Genomic DNA, 15,785 nt, shown 5'->3' on the forward strand with positions numbered 1-15,785 from the left:
GCCGTGCCCGAATGGACGAGAAGGGCATCGTCGACACATTCGGATCCTGGGGACCATATTTCACATCTGTTTATATTATGAACAGTATTCTAATCTTTAAATTCCTCGACAATATCCGTGATGAAAGTAATCTATTCAGTGAGAGGTAGCACGCATTTCCCGCCCGTAATCTCTTCTTCAGTTCGGATTGAATCTCATTTCTCGAAGTGATGTCCACGCCTAGATACTTAAATGTGTTCACTTTTTCAAACTGCATGTCTCCAACTCTTAACATTTCCTTATCTACTGCTGTTGGCGTTCTAGCAATAACCAGGTATTTAGTTTTGTCTTCACATATCCTTAGACCCACATCTTCACTAGCCTTGATTAACGCATTCGCATTTGCTGTTACAGATTCGTTCCTATCGCTAATGATGTTTACATCATCTGCATACCCTAACATCTTAATAGGGATGTTTAGATCATCTGCATACCCTAACATCTTAATAGGGTACGCAGATGATCTAAATTTGAAAACAAAATGTTGAGGAAAATTTTCGGAGCAAAAAGGGATGACATTAGCGGAGAGTGGCGAAAACTGCATAACGAAGAAGTTCACGAACTCTATTCAAGCCCTGACATAATCAGTATTATTAAATCACGTAGGCAGCGATGGGCGGGTCACGTAGCTCGAATGGATGAGGGCAGGGCAGCGCGCAGAGTACTGGTAGGGCAGCTAGAAGGAAAACGTCCTGTGGGGAGACCGAGGCGTAGATGGGAGGACAATGAGAAGGCTGATTTTAGGAGCCTAGGTATTGAAGGTGAATGGAAGGAAATAGCCCAAGACAGGGACAGGTGGTGAAAATACGTTGCTGCGGTAATGGACTCTCGAGTCCGGTATGACCAGTGAGTAAGTACGTAAGTCATTCCAAGTGCGCACTGTTTCATAAGAAAGAGATCAGTTTACGCCACTTCTTTGCTTTTACAAATTACGATTTAGTTTCCGGAACGACCGTGTGTGCTAAAGTAGTTATTTTCCTTGCGCAATTCTGGACACACATTAACGAAATGTGAGTAATAATTTCGTTATTTGGGCAAGGGAGGCACTTGGAACTTATTTGCGATGAGAATTTTTTTGGTATTGACTGCTATTTTTTTATTTATTCATCTTCATTATAGCCTGTTATACGATAGCAAAAATAGGTTACTCTCAGATAAAGCATGTGTAACAGTTATGTGTATAATATGTACCACTATCTGCTACGTACTAGTACTACAAAATGTGAAACAGACCAAGAAAAGAAAAATAATAAAAACTACTTTCCTCTGAGAACAGTTGCTACGATTCGCAGATTTGTATGTTCATCGAGGTCACCGTATTGTGCACCTTATATACTGTGCTCCGCTTTGTTGCTAATCAGACAGCTACTTCTATGCCTTCAAAGTAGAATCAGTGTAAGCAGTTTTATCACTATGTGTTGTAATTAAGAAAGCGGTTTTTGAGTTGTGTCCACTCTATCGTACCGGCGCAGGAAGGGAGCCATTTTCCTCTTCACTTTCGTTTGTACCATCATTCCTGAGCTACAAGTGAAAATGACTCAACAGCGGAGATGTATTTTGCTAAAGCTGTAGGTAAGCTGTTTAGGTTGTTATGTTGGTAACGCCATGTAGCGCTCTATATGAAAATCACTGACTGTGCTGTGTGCAGTCTGTGGCTGGTTTGCATTGTTGGAATTTGCTATTGTACTGTTGGGCAGTTGGCTGTTACCAGCGCGTAGCGTTGCGCAGTTGGAGGTGAGCCGCCAGCAGTGGTGGATGTGCGGAGAGAGATGGCGGAGTTTTGAGAGGGGATGATCTGGACGTGTGTCCATCAGAGACAGTAAATTTGTAAGACTGGATGACATGAACTGATATATATATATATATATATATATATATATATATATATATATATATATATAATGACTTTTGAACACTATTAAGGTAAATACATTGTTTGTTCTTTATCAAAATCTTTCATTTGCTAACTATGCCTGTCAGTAGTTAGTCCCTTCAGTAGTTAGAATCTTTTATTTAGCTGGTAGTAGTGGCACTTGCTGTATTGCAGTAGTTCGAGTAACGAAGATTTTTGTGAGGTAAGTGATTAATGAAAGGTATAGGTTATTGTTAGTCAGGGCCATTCTTTTGTAGGGATTTTTGCAAGTCAGATTGCGTTGCGCTAAATATATTGTGTGTCAATTTAGTGTTGATCAGAATAAGTAAAGAGCGAAATGTCTGAGTACGTTCAGTTCTGCTCCGCTGTTTGAAAATCAAATAACGTAAGGGGTTTACCAGCACAGTAATTCACGAATTTTTCTAAGGGGACGTTTCAAAGCGAGCGCCTAAACTGCGGTATATCGCAGCATGAGCAGCTGTGTAATATGAAAACCGATTTTTTTTTCCAGACATGAACTACTGATGGCTGTTTTCTGCAATCGGATACGCCCTCCAACTATCCCGTTCAGCAGCCATTGTCTGCTGGATGGCCTGAATACAGGTCGGCGCGTCAGCAGCGTCCCCACTGTGACGTATCATCTCAAACAGAACGACATCCCCCTTGTCGACCTACATAGATGCTCGAAACATGTATGCATGTTTGCAGTGCACATCGTCAGTCAATAAATTCCCCAGATCGCGTTTCTTGTCGGCTTTTATATGCACAAAATTACTTTAAGGGAGAAGATATAAAGACTTCGAGGTTTGCCAGAGACATCGTAATTTGGCGTGAGACAGTAAAGGACTTGGAAGGATAGTTGCCCGGAATGGACGTTGTCTCGACAAAATCAAAACAGGAGTAACGATATGCCGTAGTATTAAATCAGGCGATGACTATGGAACTAGATTAGTAATTGAGACACTAATGATGATAGATAATTTTTAGCTATTTTGGCGGCAAAATAACTGATAGGGCTTAAGTAGGGATGGTACACAGTGTAGTCGGGAAAAAGAGAAGTCTGTTAACATACAATATAAATTTCATTGGTACAGAGTTTTTTCTGAAGCTATGTGTGTGGAGCGTAATGTGAACGCTAAACAGTTCATAAGAGAAAACAATAGAGGAATTTGACATACAGAACCACACAACTGAACTGAAGAAATACCAGGTGGTTATAATTAAACTGAAGGCGTTCCGACTGCTGCAATGCGGGATGTGATCCATAACATGACGCTGAAACATTGTAGGTATATAAAAGAATTTAGGCTTCCGCGGCTGGTGTCATAGGGATTAAAATTCTTCTGGATATTATGGCTAAAGACTAACAACAATAATAAACTAAAACCGACGTTTCGGTCGAATTGCAACGGCCTTCCTCAGGGCACGACTGGTTTTGCATGGGAATAGGTGCTTCTATTTATTACATACTATCGATGTCTGACGTCACTGTTGTAAAACTCTTAATCGGCCCTCTAATATGATTGACTAGTCTTGACGTAAGGGAAGATAGAAGGAAAAAGGCTATTCATGGATGTCCATGTCGTCAACGATTGCTAGCTGTCCGCCAATCAGCGTTCGGCTTCTGGTCGGCAAGTTTTCCTCCTGGTGTGCGCGGAAGTGGACTGACAGTTGCTCTACAGCTGTTTGTGCACATACGTCCGTGTCCCGTCTAGCTTTTGCGACGCGACCGCTCGCGGCCCGTTGGACTGGGATGGCCGGCAGCCAGGACGCTGGGAGTTTGTAGCGATCTTCTCTATTGATGTTGTAATGCTGCTTACTAATTTCGATCGCCTCCAGTATTTTGCGTTCTCGCACCCACGATTCTTTCGCCAGTACTCGCGCTTCCTGGAACCTGATAGGTTGTCCACAGTCACGGTGGTGTTCCGCTATCGCCGATTTATTATGTTGTTGTAATCGTACATAGCGTTCGTATTCTGCTACTCGTAAGCTGACAGGTCTCCCTGTTTCTCCTATGTAGGTAGCTCCGCAATCACACCGTACTTCGTAAACATCTGCAGTGTTAAGACTGTTGACTACGTCCTTGGTGGAACCTATCATTTCGTGGATCCTGTGACTGCTTCGAAAAATCGGATTGAAACCTCATCGGCGGAGGACGTTGCCTAGCCGTTCACTGACGCCTTTTACATATGGTAAGTGTACCAGTGGAAGCGTCTCTTCTTAGCCTTCTTCTCGTGTTCAGGTCCCCTTGGTTTTAGCTACCTTTCTTATGATGTAGTCATCATAGTCGTTGGCGCGAAACGTGTGTTGTAGCTCCTTTAATTCTTCTTTGTTATTTTCATCGCTTATCCGGTAGGGTCGGGCAGTTAACCCTTTCGTGGGCAAAATTATTGAGCAGTTTTTTTTAATGAATGGAGAGCAGATAGTAGTTAACAGATAGGTATATTTATCATACAGAATATCAAATTTGCTCCAACTGTGAAAGTGAGGTCACACAACAAGGTGGGAAGTATTCTTCCCACTGCCCTTCCTTGGAGTTAAATGACAAAAACAACTTTTTCAATATATGTCATATTTATTTGATAAATTTAATTCTCTTGTTACAATGATTGTTCACAATTACTTGCCATGAAATTTTATGAAACATGGGTCTATGCAAAGTGGTATTTGACAGTATGTACAAACACAGCGAGTGCTGTTTTCCACAGCTTTGGTACTACAATGACGGCACGTCCAGTAGGTTTCTCCTAAAATGGGTCGATGCTCCCCTACAGCCACATGACGAAAATCTTCAGGTACTTTACCCCTTTTTGCCAGAAAGACAGGTTTTTGTCCACGCCTTTATTGGGGTGAGAAGCCGGCGATCAACTGTCTGGCTAGATGGATCCTGTATGTGAGCTGATCATGCTGTCCACTTTCTCTTTTACTTATTTTCCGCATGATAAAACTGTTCATCGCAGCAACGTCCACCAGGAAATAAAATATTCTGCGCTACCATTTTACATAACGTCTGCCAATATTATACCTTTCTCGTAATTGATCAAACTTATCGACACCACCCATTATTTTGTTGAATTCTGCCACAACTTCAGGACAAGAAATCTCTGTACTAAAGTGCGCGTCATTTATGTTGGTGGCCGAGTTTAGGTTCGTTCTGCGCATCTGACGTCACAAAACACAGTCAGGCAATGAACAGAGAACGACGTTGCCAGATCTCGACTGCAGAGCAGAGCACAGACGAGTGTCTTCAGTTTTAGAAACGTTCAGTCATAAATAAAGTAATAAAACAAAAGCAATGTCTTGATAGGAGACTTTGTTTTTTGAAAGTTTGGAAAAACCATTCTTTATACCAATTGCTTCATTTTCTATTAGTTAATTAAACCAAACAAGCAATAAGACTCTTAATTCAGGCGATAGCAAGGAAAGGTGTTTGTATCAATTTCACGAACCGCTTTTTCGCAATAAAGAACAGCGGTAATTGTTTATTTCCTATTGTACTTCGATGAAGTGCGAGTAATTCATAGGCATACCAACACTGTTAGTCAGAATTTTGCGTGACCTGTTAGAGTCCTTATGGAGAGACGTTGTAGGACGAGCTGCACTAGCGTAGCAGTAAAGGCGTTGGGTTAGTAAGCGATAGGTAATGAGATCGAACCTTATACCATGCTAAGTATTTTTTTATATTTTAAAACAACATCGAAGTGTCTTACTTCATGAATTTTATTCGTTTGAATGCAATTTTTTGAAATTTCTAGTGCTTTGTCTCTTCATTAACCCTTTCGCTGCTGCAGTCACGTGCTCCCCGCATTCCGCGCTGTGCGCGATTTTGTCATCACTGCACTGCTCGCCTGTGCAGACACATGGTGTTCCCACTGCTTTGACACACTTATCAATCGATTTCACAAAAACTATTTGGCCCAAAAATTAGATTTTTACACATCTTCTTGACTGATACCTTCCCCCCATAAATGACTTAATTTTGTTTCGATGTTCAACCCAGTTATTGTGCAGCATTAAATGTAGTAAACCATTGCACGAAATTTTGAAGTGTTTGCAGAGGTAAAAGTCCACTTCGTATACTTTCCGTATGGTCGATTTTAATTGCCACAATGTTGAGAATGAAATGTGGACAAGGTACCTAAATTTCATATAAAATTTACTGTATAACAATATCTCATTTAATTTAAGTACCACATAGGTGTCGTATGTAATATTGAGAAATATTCCGTCTTTCGCGACTGTAATAAAAGTTTTATTTACACCGGGTGCGTTTGGCTTTATTTTAAAGCACTTCAGTCAGTCAAAGGAAGTGGGGGGAAGGTATCAGTCAAGAAGATGTGTAAAAATCTAATTTTTGGGCCAAATAGTTTTTGTGGAATCGAATAATAAGTGTGTCAAAGCAGTCGGAAACACCAAGTGTCAGCACAGGCGAGCAGTGCAGTGACAAAATAGCGCACAGCGCGGAATGCGGGGAGCACGTCTCTGTAGCAGCGAAAGGGTTAATGCGGCCGTGGTGGCTTTACTTCATAAACTGCGCGCTCCCCCCTAAACGTAAGCTTGCGAACTATACTATACTATGGCGCTGTTTCTCTTGGCGCGTGCGTCGTGTGCAACTGGCAACGCAGCAATCTCCCGCGTCTGGGCGGGCATGCGCGAGCCGCCAAGATAAAAGAATTCAACTATAGTACCATCGTTGTTTTTCCTTTTCACTGTTTCTGTTCCTCATGGGTCATATGGGACATGAATTGAGGACAGGAAAGTGACTGGACCGTTATCCTTCCATTTTACTGCAGAAATGGCTCCTTTTGTTTCAAACTGGAATTCTCCTCATTCCAATTTTACGTTTTCCTTCATGAATTTGGGTAAATAAAAAGTATTTACCTTATAAAATAGCTTTGAGAAAAAAAAATCACAAAATGTCACGCAAACAGCACTGAAAGGCTCATCTACAGAGCAACACTCAGCTATACAATGCCTGTGTGCGAAGGTACAGCAAAAACGGCGGGAACTTCCGATAGGAAGCAGTACTCTATACTGTTCACTAGGTGGTAGCACCGTACAGAGGTGGGAACTGTGAATCTCACGGGACTAGGAGCGAGTTCATTGTAGTGGGAAGCATTTTCCCAAGGCTCACGAAAGGGTTAACGTATGCAGAACAGAATACTTTTGAGCTGGGTGGTGGTGGCTCTCTGCGTCCAGGTACCGATTAGTGTGCATTGGTTTCCGGTACGCTTTGTGTCCCAGTTTACCTTCGGCAGCTCTGTATACTTCCACATCCACAAATGGCAAGGTACCATTGTAGGTATGATCGTTAATCTGAGCGCACACGGAGTACGATATTATGTAAATAGAAGGTGGAAGAGGAGGAAGGGAGAGTGAAGGGGCAGGAACTCATGACGTCAGCTCCATCGTGATTTTATGCGGAGTCAGTGGCGCCGAGTAAAAATATGCGACGGACTGGGATTCGAACCCGGGGACTCCTGCTTACTAGGTAATTGCGTCAGCCACTGCGCCACCCAGACACAGTATTCATCTCCATTGCGCGGACTGCCTCAGCCGGCCCATATTCCCACCTAGCGCCACCTACCCACAGTCCCCATCTATGTCCTCCAAATGGCTCTGAGCACTATGCGACTTAACTTCTGAGGTCATCAGTCGCCTAGAACTTAGAACTACTTAAACCTAACTACACTAATGACATCACACACATCAATGCCCGAGGCAGGATTCCAACCTGCGACCGTAGCGGTCGCTCGGTTCCAGACTGTAGCGCCTAGAACCACACAGCCACCCCAGCCGGCGAGCCGTGTCCTCCATTCTCGATACTTTGAGATCGCCGCTGGAAGTCGAACGTTATCGTGCATTCACACTGAAACTGCTGGAATTACAACCCATCGAGGCGACTCAATTATATGAATACGCTATGCCTGTCGTCTCAAGCCGCAAGCAGTCACAGTGTGAAATGTTTCACGTTTTGACATTAGTATGCGGTTTATAGCATTTGTAGACTTACAGAAAGGTTTTAACGATGTTGACTGGAATACTCTCTTTCAAATTCTGAAGGTGGCAGGAGTACAATACAGGGAGCGAAAGGCTATTTACAATTTGTACAGAAACCAGATGGCAGTTATAAGAGTCGAGGGACATGAAAGGGAGGCAGTGGTTGGGAAGGGAGTGAGACAGGGTTGTAGCCTCTCCCCGATGCTATGCAATCTGTATATTGAGCAAGCATTAAAGGAAACAAAAGAAAAGTTCGGAGTAGGTATTAAAATCCATGGAGAAGAAATAAAAACTTTGAGGTTCGCCGATGACATTGTAATTCTGTCAGAGACAGCAAAGGACTTGGAAGAGCAGTTGAACGGAATGGACAGTGTCTTGCAAGGAGGGTATAAGATGAACATCAACAAAAGCAAAACAAGGATAATGGATGTAGTCGAATAAAGTCGGGTGATGCTGAGGGAACTAGATTAGGAAATGAGACGGTTAAAGCAGTAAAGCAGTTTTGCTATTTGGGGAGCAAAATAACTGATAATGGTCGAAGTAGAGAAGATATAAAACTTAGACTGGCAATGGAAAGGAAAGCGTTTCTGAAGAGGAGAAATTTGTTAACATCGAGTATATATTTAAGTGTCAGGAAGTCGATTCTGAAAGTATTTGTATGGAGTGTAGCCATGTATGGAAGTGAAACATGGACGATGAATAGTTTACACAAGAAGAGAATAGAAGCTTTTGAAATGTGGTGCTGCAGAAGAATGCTGAAGATTAGATGGGTAGATCACATAACTAATGAGGAGGTGTTGAATAGAATTGGGGAGAAGTGTTTGAGGCACAACTTGACTAGAAGGAGGAATCGGTTGGTAGGACAGGTTCTGAGGCATCAAGGGATCACCAATTTAGTACTAGAGGGAAGCGTGGAGGGTAAAAATCGTAGAGGGAGACCAAGAGATGAATACACTAAGCAGATTCAGAAGGATGTAGGCTGCAGTAGGTACTGGGAGATGAAGAAGCTTGCACAGGATAGAGTAGCACGGAGAGCTGCATCAAACCAGTCTCAGGACTGAAGACCACAACAACAACAATGCTGTTTATCGCTTGGCGATGCGTGTTTGTTTCTTTTACGAAGTGAATGATGGCGTAAAGCATTAAGGACGTTGAAGCAATGGGTATTGAGAAGAAAGGCCGTGCACTGTTGGTAAAGTTGCTTCATCAGAACAGCTGCAACGGTAGTGCTGCATTTCGGGAATACCGCCGACAAAACAGCTGTGAAGAGACCTCACGTCAATAAACAGGCTAAATAATATGATCAAGAATTTGAAGAAAGTCCTGAATGATGTGGTGGGGTAAGGAGACGGAGGCGGCCCATTCTCATAGCAATTGTTGATGAAGTTTCAATAGCTATAGCTTCCCGTGCAGCACGTGCTTGAAGCTCTGTAGCAAGTGGTCAATCTGTGTCACGGGAACTGTCTCTCCCCTCGTCAACAGCTCAAAAAAATTTGCGGCCGTTTTACACTGGTGTCCCTACAAGATTCAGAACGTTTACCTAGTGAAACCTCAAGTTGGGAAACAACCATAGGGCTCCATCCTCCGCCTTTAGGCACGCATGTAAATGGATGACACGTTGCTGGGGAATATTCTTTGGACGGACGAGGCAAATTTTACTCTACACGACATCGTGAATGCACATAATTATCGTATGTGGCATTGTGAAGAGCATCCTCTGCACTCAAACGGTTCAAATGGCCCTGAGCACTATGCGACTTAACTTCTAAGGTCATCAGTCGGCTAGAACTTAGAACTAATTAAACCTAACTAACCTAAGGACATCAGACACAGCCATGCCAGAGGCAGGATTCCAACCTGCGACCGTAGCGGTCGCTCAGCTCGAGACTGTAGCGCCGAGAACCGCACGGCCACTCCGGCCGGCTCCTCTGCACTCATCTCATGTGACTGTGTAGTGTGGTTCCACATCCTCCTTCATTTTTAATCCGTTTATCTTCGAGGAGATGACACTTCGTGGACTTGTTATGTGTAGAGTGACATCTACACGTTATAAGGACCTCCGTGTGGAACGTATGAGTCGAACTTTGCAAATGCGATACAGTGTCTACAAAAATATTTTCATGGAAGATTGGGCAACAACACATGTCACCAGGTGAAAGATTAGCTTCGAAAAACCTTCGGTAATAACTAAATAATCTCTACTCAATTTCAACAATCTGCCGACTTAAAGCCATTTGTTATGGGGGTATATGAAAGTTAGTTTCTATCAAGGACGTATCCGGTCTCTTCCAGATTGAAGGACAGCGCTCTGATTACATTGGATATGCTACATAACATGGCATGTTATGGATGCAGCATGTTGCTGAGTTGGGAGACCATACTCAACACATGTTGTAAGTTGCATACATATCCTAATAAATGTGGCAGAACCACAGTTATCATATTTTTGATCGTTCCTCCTCTTTTCCTGCACCATACACACATTCTGACAGTTTACAGCGCCATATTTTCACCTGGTGGCAGAAAGTGGACCTATTACTTTTTCAGCGTACTCTGCGAGCGCTCCGACTAACGAACCTACCTACGGTGTTTCAGCGTCCTGCGAACCACTCGGAACACAGTTCAATTACGACCACCTAGAGTGATTTTATGGCACAACTTCAGTAAAAAGAAAAAGAGAATAAGAATAATAAAATTAAATTATGTGATCGAGGGCTGTAATTGCTTTAACTTTAATTTAGAGAAAAATAAGGATCAGTTCGTACAGCGCATCCTAAAGCGTTTAGGCATCATTTGTACGTGTGTGAGTGGTTCAAATGGCTCTGAGCACTATGCGACTTAACTTGTGAGGTCAGCAGTCGCCTAGAACATAGAACTAATTAAACCTAACTAACCTAAGGACATCACACACATCCATGCCCGAGGCAGGATTCGAACCTGCGACCGTAGCGGTCGCTCGGTTCCAGACTGTAGCGCCCAGAACCGCACGGCCACTCCGGCCGGCAAGTGTGAGTGGTAAAAAGTTTTGGAGGAATGGTAAGGCTCGAACATGCAAGCTGGTTGAAGTGAGTGTAGGCTTCGGTGCTTATTTAGAGATGGAGATATTCGTATTGGACAGATTATCGTGGAAAGGTGCATCAAACCAGACTTGAGATGGTTCAAATGGCTCTGAGCACTATAGGACTCAACATCTGAGGTCATCAGTCCCCTACAATTTAGAACTACTTAAACCTAACTAACCTAAGGACATCACACACATCAATGCCCGAGGCAGGATTCGAACCTGCGACCGTAGCGGTCGCGCAGTTCCTGACTGAAGCGTGTAGAACCGCTCGGCAACAACGGCCGGCACTTGAGAAGGGAGATAATATCAAAAACCACAATATGGGCAGGAAGACTGAACCTCCAATTGACCTACCTGACACAAAATCGTGTAGTGAAAGTTACCTCGTGCTTTTCGTTGTTTCGATGTTTCGAAGCCGGCACCCAGGAAGGACATCAGCTGGCTAGCCAAGAGTTCATTCGTCAGCTCTGCAGGAAAGCATATTACGTTACTGATTCAGCTTCTGAGAATATGGGCAAAGAAGACGTTTTCCGAACCGCCAAACGCTGCTGATAAAAAAAAATGTTATTTACTACGGATTTAGATCTCCAGATGATCTTCAGGAACGGCACATGAAACAATTTACTACGTCTCGTGATTACTTGAATGCTACGTAAATAAAAACAGCCATAAACCAAAAAAAGAACGCTACTAAAAGAGTGACTGTAACGAATGACTAACTTACTGAGTGTTTTGTCTTCTGTCACCGCTTTTTGGTTTTCCATCTCTTGCTTAGAGTCCACGTCACCAGAAAGTTGACCTTCCTTCATTTTCAAGAGGAGATCAACCACATCATTCCGTACGATGCGCTTTTCCTTCCGGTCATCCATGAGCTGTTGATGAAAATAGCACACTTGTAATATAGAAATTATACGAGTATGAAAGCGTTCATCATTACTTCATCTAGCTGCAATAATAAAAATTCTTATTAATGAAAATTCCCTCCATTTACCACAGTCTTCTTAATTTTGCCTACGATCGGTTTTAACATTCCTACTAGAGACAATGATTTCAGTTCATAAATCGATATTGGTGGTCTCTCTCTTTCTCATTCCTGGAAAATACAAATACATACTTTTATAACAATTATAGAAGTGTATTTTCTTAACTGAAAACTGGAGTCCCGACATAACCCTTTCCTTTTCACTCGAGTTACTGAGTTTCTGTTGCATAAAATCTTTATTTGCTAGGTATGTTGGCTACGTCTTGACAACTACGTTCCTGTCACAGTATTAATTGTCATTTTTAATTTATTAGGCATTTTTAATGCAGCAAATAAAGTCAGAGCTAGCTTTGCTATATCATGTGTATCTATCATTAAACTAAGAGCGTTATAGTTTACAGTAGGAAGGTCTTGCATGCCTTAGCAAAAGGAATGTTATGATCTGTGGCTACTTTAAGAATGCGTTGCGTAGAAATTTGGCTCCGACCCCGTCTTTCTTCAGACGTAGAGGATTACTTAAATTTGTTTAATGGAGAGAGACACCTGATACTGGTATAAATGTAAGAAGCTTCTGGTTGTTTCATCACCTTGGTTTCTGTTTCGAGTCATCAGTATTCTTCACATGGCTACTAATTCCTCCCGTATGCCAACCTCTTCATCAAAGAGTATCGCTGGCATCCTACGCCCTGTGTTTTGCTCGATGTACTCCCATCTCTGTCTTTCCCTATTGTTATTACTCCCTACAGCATCCTCTAATACCATGGAAGTTATCTCCTATTAACTTACTACATGTCCCATCATCCTGTTCCTTCATCTTGTCAGTATTTTTCCCGCATTTCTTCGCCTATTCTGTAGGGAACAACCTCGTTTCTTATGTGATAAATCAACCTAATTTTCTACATTCGTCTACAACACCAGATCTGAAACATTTTTTTCTCATCTCTCCCAGTTTTCCCGCAGTTTGTGATTAAATACCATACATATATTAGTTCCATACATACACTCTCAAATTTCTTCCTGAAAATACGGCCTTTGTTTGATACTAAGATCCAACAATTCGATGTTGTAACTTCTCATGCTGCATTGTACTTCTCCGTACTTAGTAACAATATTGCTGGTACTGTAGTTACGAGAGGAAAATTTTCGACAGAAGGAGCAAAAAGTTAGGTTGGAAAAATACTTGTATTAATGTGCTTACGCGAAGAAATGTAGGTGTGAAGTACGAAAATATTAAAAGCAAATGAAACAGGCTGTTTTAACGGGATATGTGTTATAAGACACCAGGAAGTAACTTCCATGGTAGCACAGATAGCCGTAGAGAGAAAAAACTGCAGAAGAAGAACAAATAATTTGTGATATTGTTTAGGCCAGATTTGACCAGTTAGAATATCTATTACCACAAAAAAATAAAATATCTGCTTTAATTTCGGATTGACCTGAGATTCTAGTGTGCGTTGGTGGGGGGGATGGGGGGGGGGGGTTATTTTACACGTCCTCGCCTCATCCACAACAACGCGAAACCAAAATACGTTCACAAGTGAAGCACTCCAAAATTACCTGCAACAGTGCCAGCGTGGCACTAGATCTATGACTAAACTACTTACATCCACTCTAATGTTAGTTCCTACAACGTTTATGGATTACAGCTACAGTAACCCTTGCGTGATTTCAACATTGGATTATGGAACTGCCACATCACGTCAGACAATTAGTAGTACTTCATTTCTTGAAATAACAATAGCCCAGTTTTCGCTTCTCACCTTTCGTGTGTGTGAATAACAGCGATCGACAAAAATTTAATATCTGATACCAATAATCTTAAAAATATTACATCCGTGTTCCTCCTCCTCTCTTCCAATTTATTCTCTTTCATTATTCTCTAATAATAGTGGTACAATTATCATAATACTTGGTGCAATCATGTGTAACTCAATGGATTATTACGGGCTAGTGCGTGTATTTTCACTGTAACAAATGACATACCTCACACGACAACCTGAAGGCCGTAATCGGAGCGGTATAAGTACTCAAACAAACAGTGAAATGTTTATACATTCTAGGACAAACGAACACCCTCCGAAAAGGCCATGAAAGCCCGTCGGTACCGACCTGTCATCGTGTCATCCTCAGCCCTTAGGTGTCCAATGATGCGGATACGGAGGGGTATGTGGTCAGCAATTCGCTCTCCCGGCCGTTGTCAGTTTTCGATAACGGTGCCGCCACTCCTCGATCAGGTAACTCGTAAACTGCCCTCGCGAGGGCTGAATGCACCCCGCTTACCAACAGCACTCGGCAGACTGAGAGTGTGACCCGCTCAAATTGCAGCCAAACCCCTAAGCGCTTAAATGCTGTGATCTGACGCGAATAGGTGGTTTTTTTTTGCCACTGCGGTATGGCCGTTGGCTTATACCTTCTAGACTCACGCGTATTTAAGTAAATAAGCAGTGCGTTAAGTACAAACCTCTCCTATGTTTTGTACAAAGTAGTCTTCTATTTCCTTTCTGCCGAGCCGAAGTACCTCTAGCTCACATTTTCTCTCTCTGGCCCGAAAGGGTAATAAACGATAAACAACACGTATCTGTCATTGCCCTCCAGTTTGACAGCGCTACAGAGATGTGGAAATGAAACATGGACGATAAATAGTTTAGACAAGAAGATTCAAATGGTTCAAATGGCCCTGAGCACTATGAGACTTAAGATCTATGGTCATCAGTCCCCTAGAACGTAGAACTACTTAAACCTAACTAACCTAAGGACATCACACAACACCCAGTCATCACGAGGCAGAGAAAATCCCTGACCCCGCCGGGAATCGAACCCGGGAGGACAAGAAGAGAATAGAAGCTTTCGAAATGTGGTGCTGCAGAAGAATGCTGAAGATTAGATGGGTAGATCACATAACTAATGAGTAGGTATTGAATAGAATTGGGGAGAAGAGGAGTTTCTAGCACAACTTAACTAGAAGAAGGGATCGGTTGGTAGGACATGTTCTGAGGCGTCAAGGGATCACCAATTTAGTACTGGAGGGCAACGTGGAGGGTAAAAGTCGTAGAGGGAGACCAAGAGATGAATACACTAAGCAGATTCAGAAGGATGTAGGCTGCAGTAGGTACTGGGAGATGAAGAAGCTTGCTCAGGATAGAGTAGCATGGAGAGCTGCATCAAACCAGTCTCTGGACTGAAGACTACAACAAAAACAACAGAGATGTGGCAGATATCAGAGTCACGCGTGACAACTCTATTGATGGGAAAGTAATGTCTTATTATACTATGTATATTCTAGCGCCTGGATTTAATTTTCTGTTACATTATGCCGGCTGTGACTTTAGTGTTTGACACCATGGACTGATCTGACGTTAAACTAGTGATCTTAATCTGTATTTCTGTCTGAAAATAGGCAAAAATGCGATGGTAATCCCTTAATCTCTAATTTCTTTTGATCTGTTACCACAGCACTGATAATAGTATCATACCCCATAAGTGAAATATCCACAATGTGGTTAATTGAAGTAGGAGGAATTTCTGCTCTGAAAACCTGGATAACCTTTTGTTTAACCTAACGCAACAGAAAGATCAGCCCAGTATGTCCCTAAGGAGACAATCACAATTTTTAGCCGAACCTCATATATTTCTAACTTTGTTGCCTGAGGAATCTGATAATGACCTAGGAGGCTCGAAGTAAAAGACTTAATACAAACATTAGGAATTACTAAAAGTTACTTCTGCTTGAAGGGCATTTGAAGTGTGCGATAAGCAATGTTCTTAAATCCTAATGTCCCTTACGAAATGAAGACTTGGAAATAACTTACCAGATAAAATCATCAGCG

At 42.3% G+C, this 15,785-nt stretch overlaps 1 long non-coding RNA gene across 1 annotated transcript; it reads right to left on the reverse strand.

The window, feature by feature from the left end:
- Positions 1–11,378: 11,378 nt before the first annotated feature.
- Positions 11,379–14,470, reverse strand: LOC126203817 (uncharacterized). The gene is made up of 3 exons (XR_007540380.1): positions 14,420–14,470; positions 11,701–11,848; positions 11,379–11,443 (listed from the first exon to the last, which is right to left on the reverse strand). It is a non-coding gene; the product is annotated as an uncharacterized LOC126203817 (long non-coding RNA).
- Positions 14,471–15,785: the final 1,315 nt, after the last annotated feature.

Source organism: Schistocerca nitens, chromosome 9 (genome assembly GCF_023898315.1).
Source record: "Schistocerca nitens isolate TAMUIC-IGC-003100 chromosome 9, iqSchNite1.1, whole genome shotgun sequence".
NCBI lineage: Eukaryota > Metazoa > Arthropoda > Insecta > Orthoptera > Acrididae > Schistocerca > Schistocerca nitens.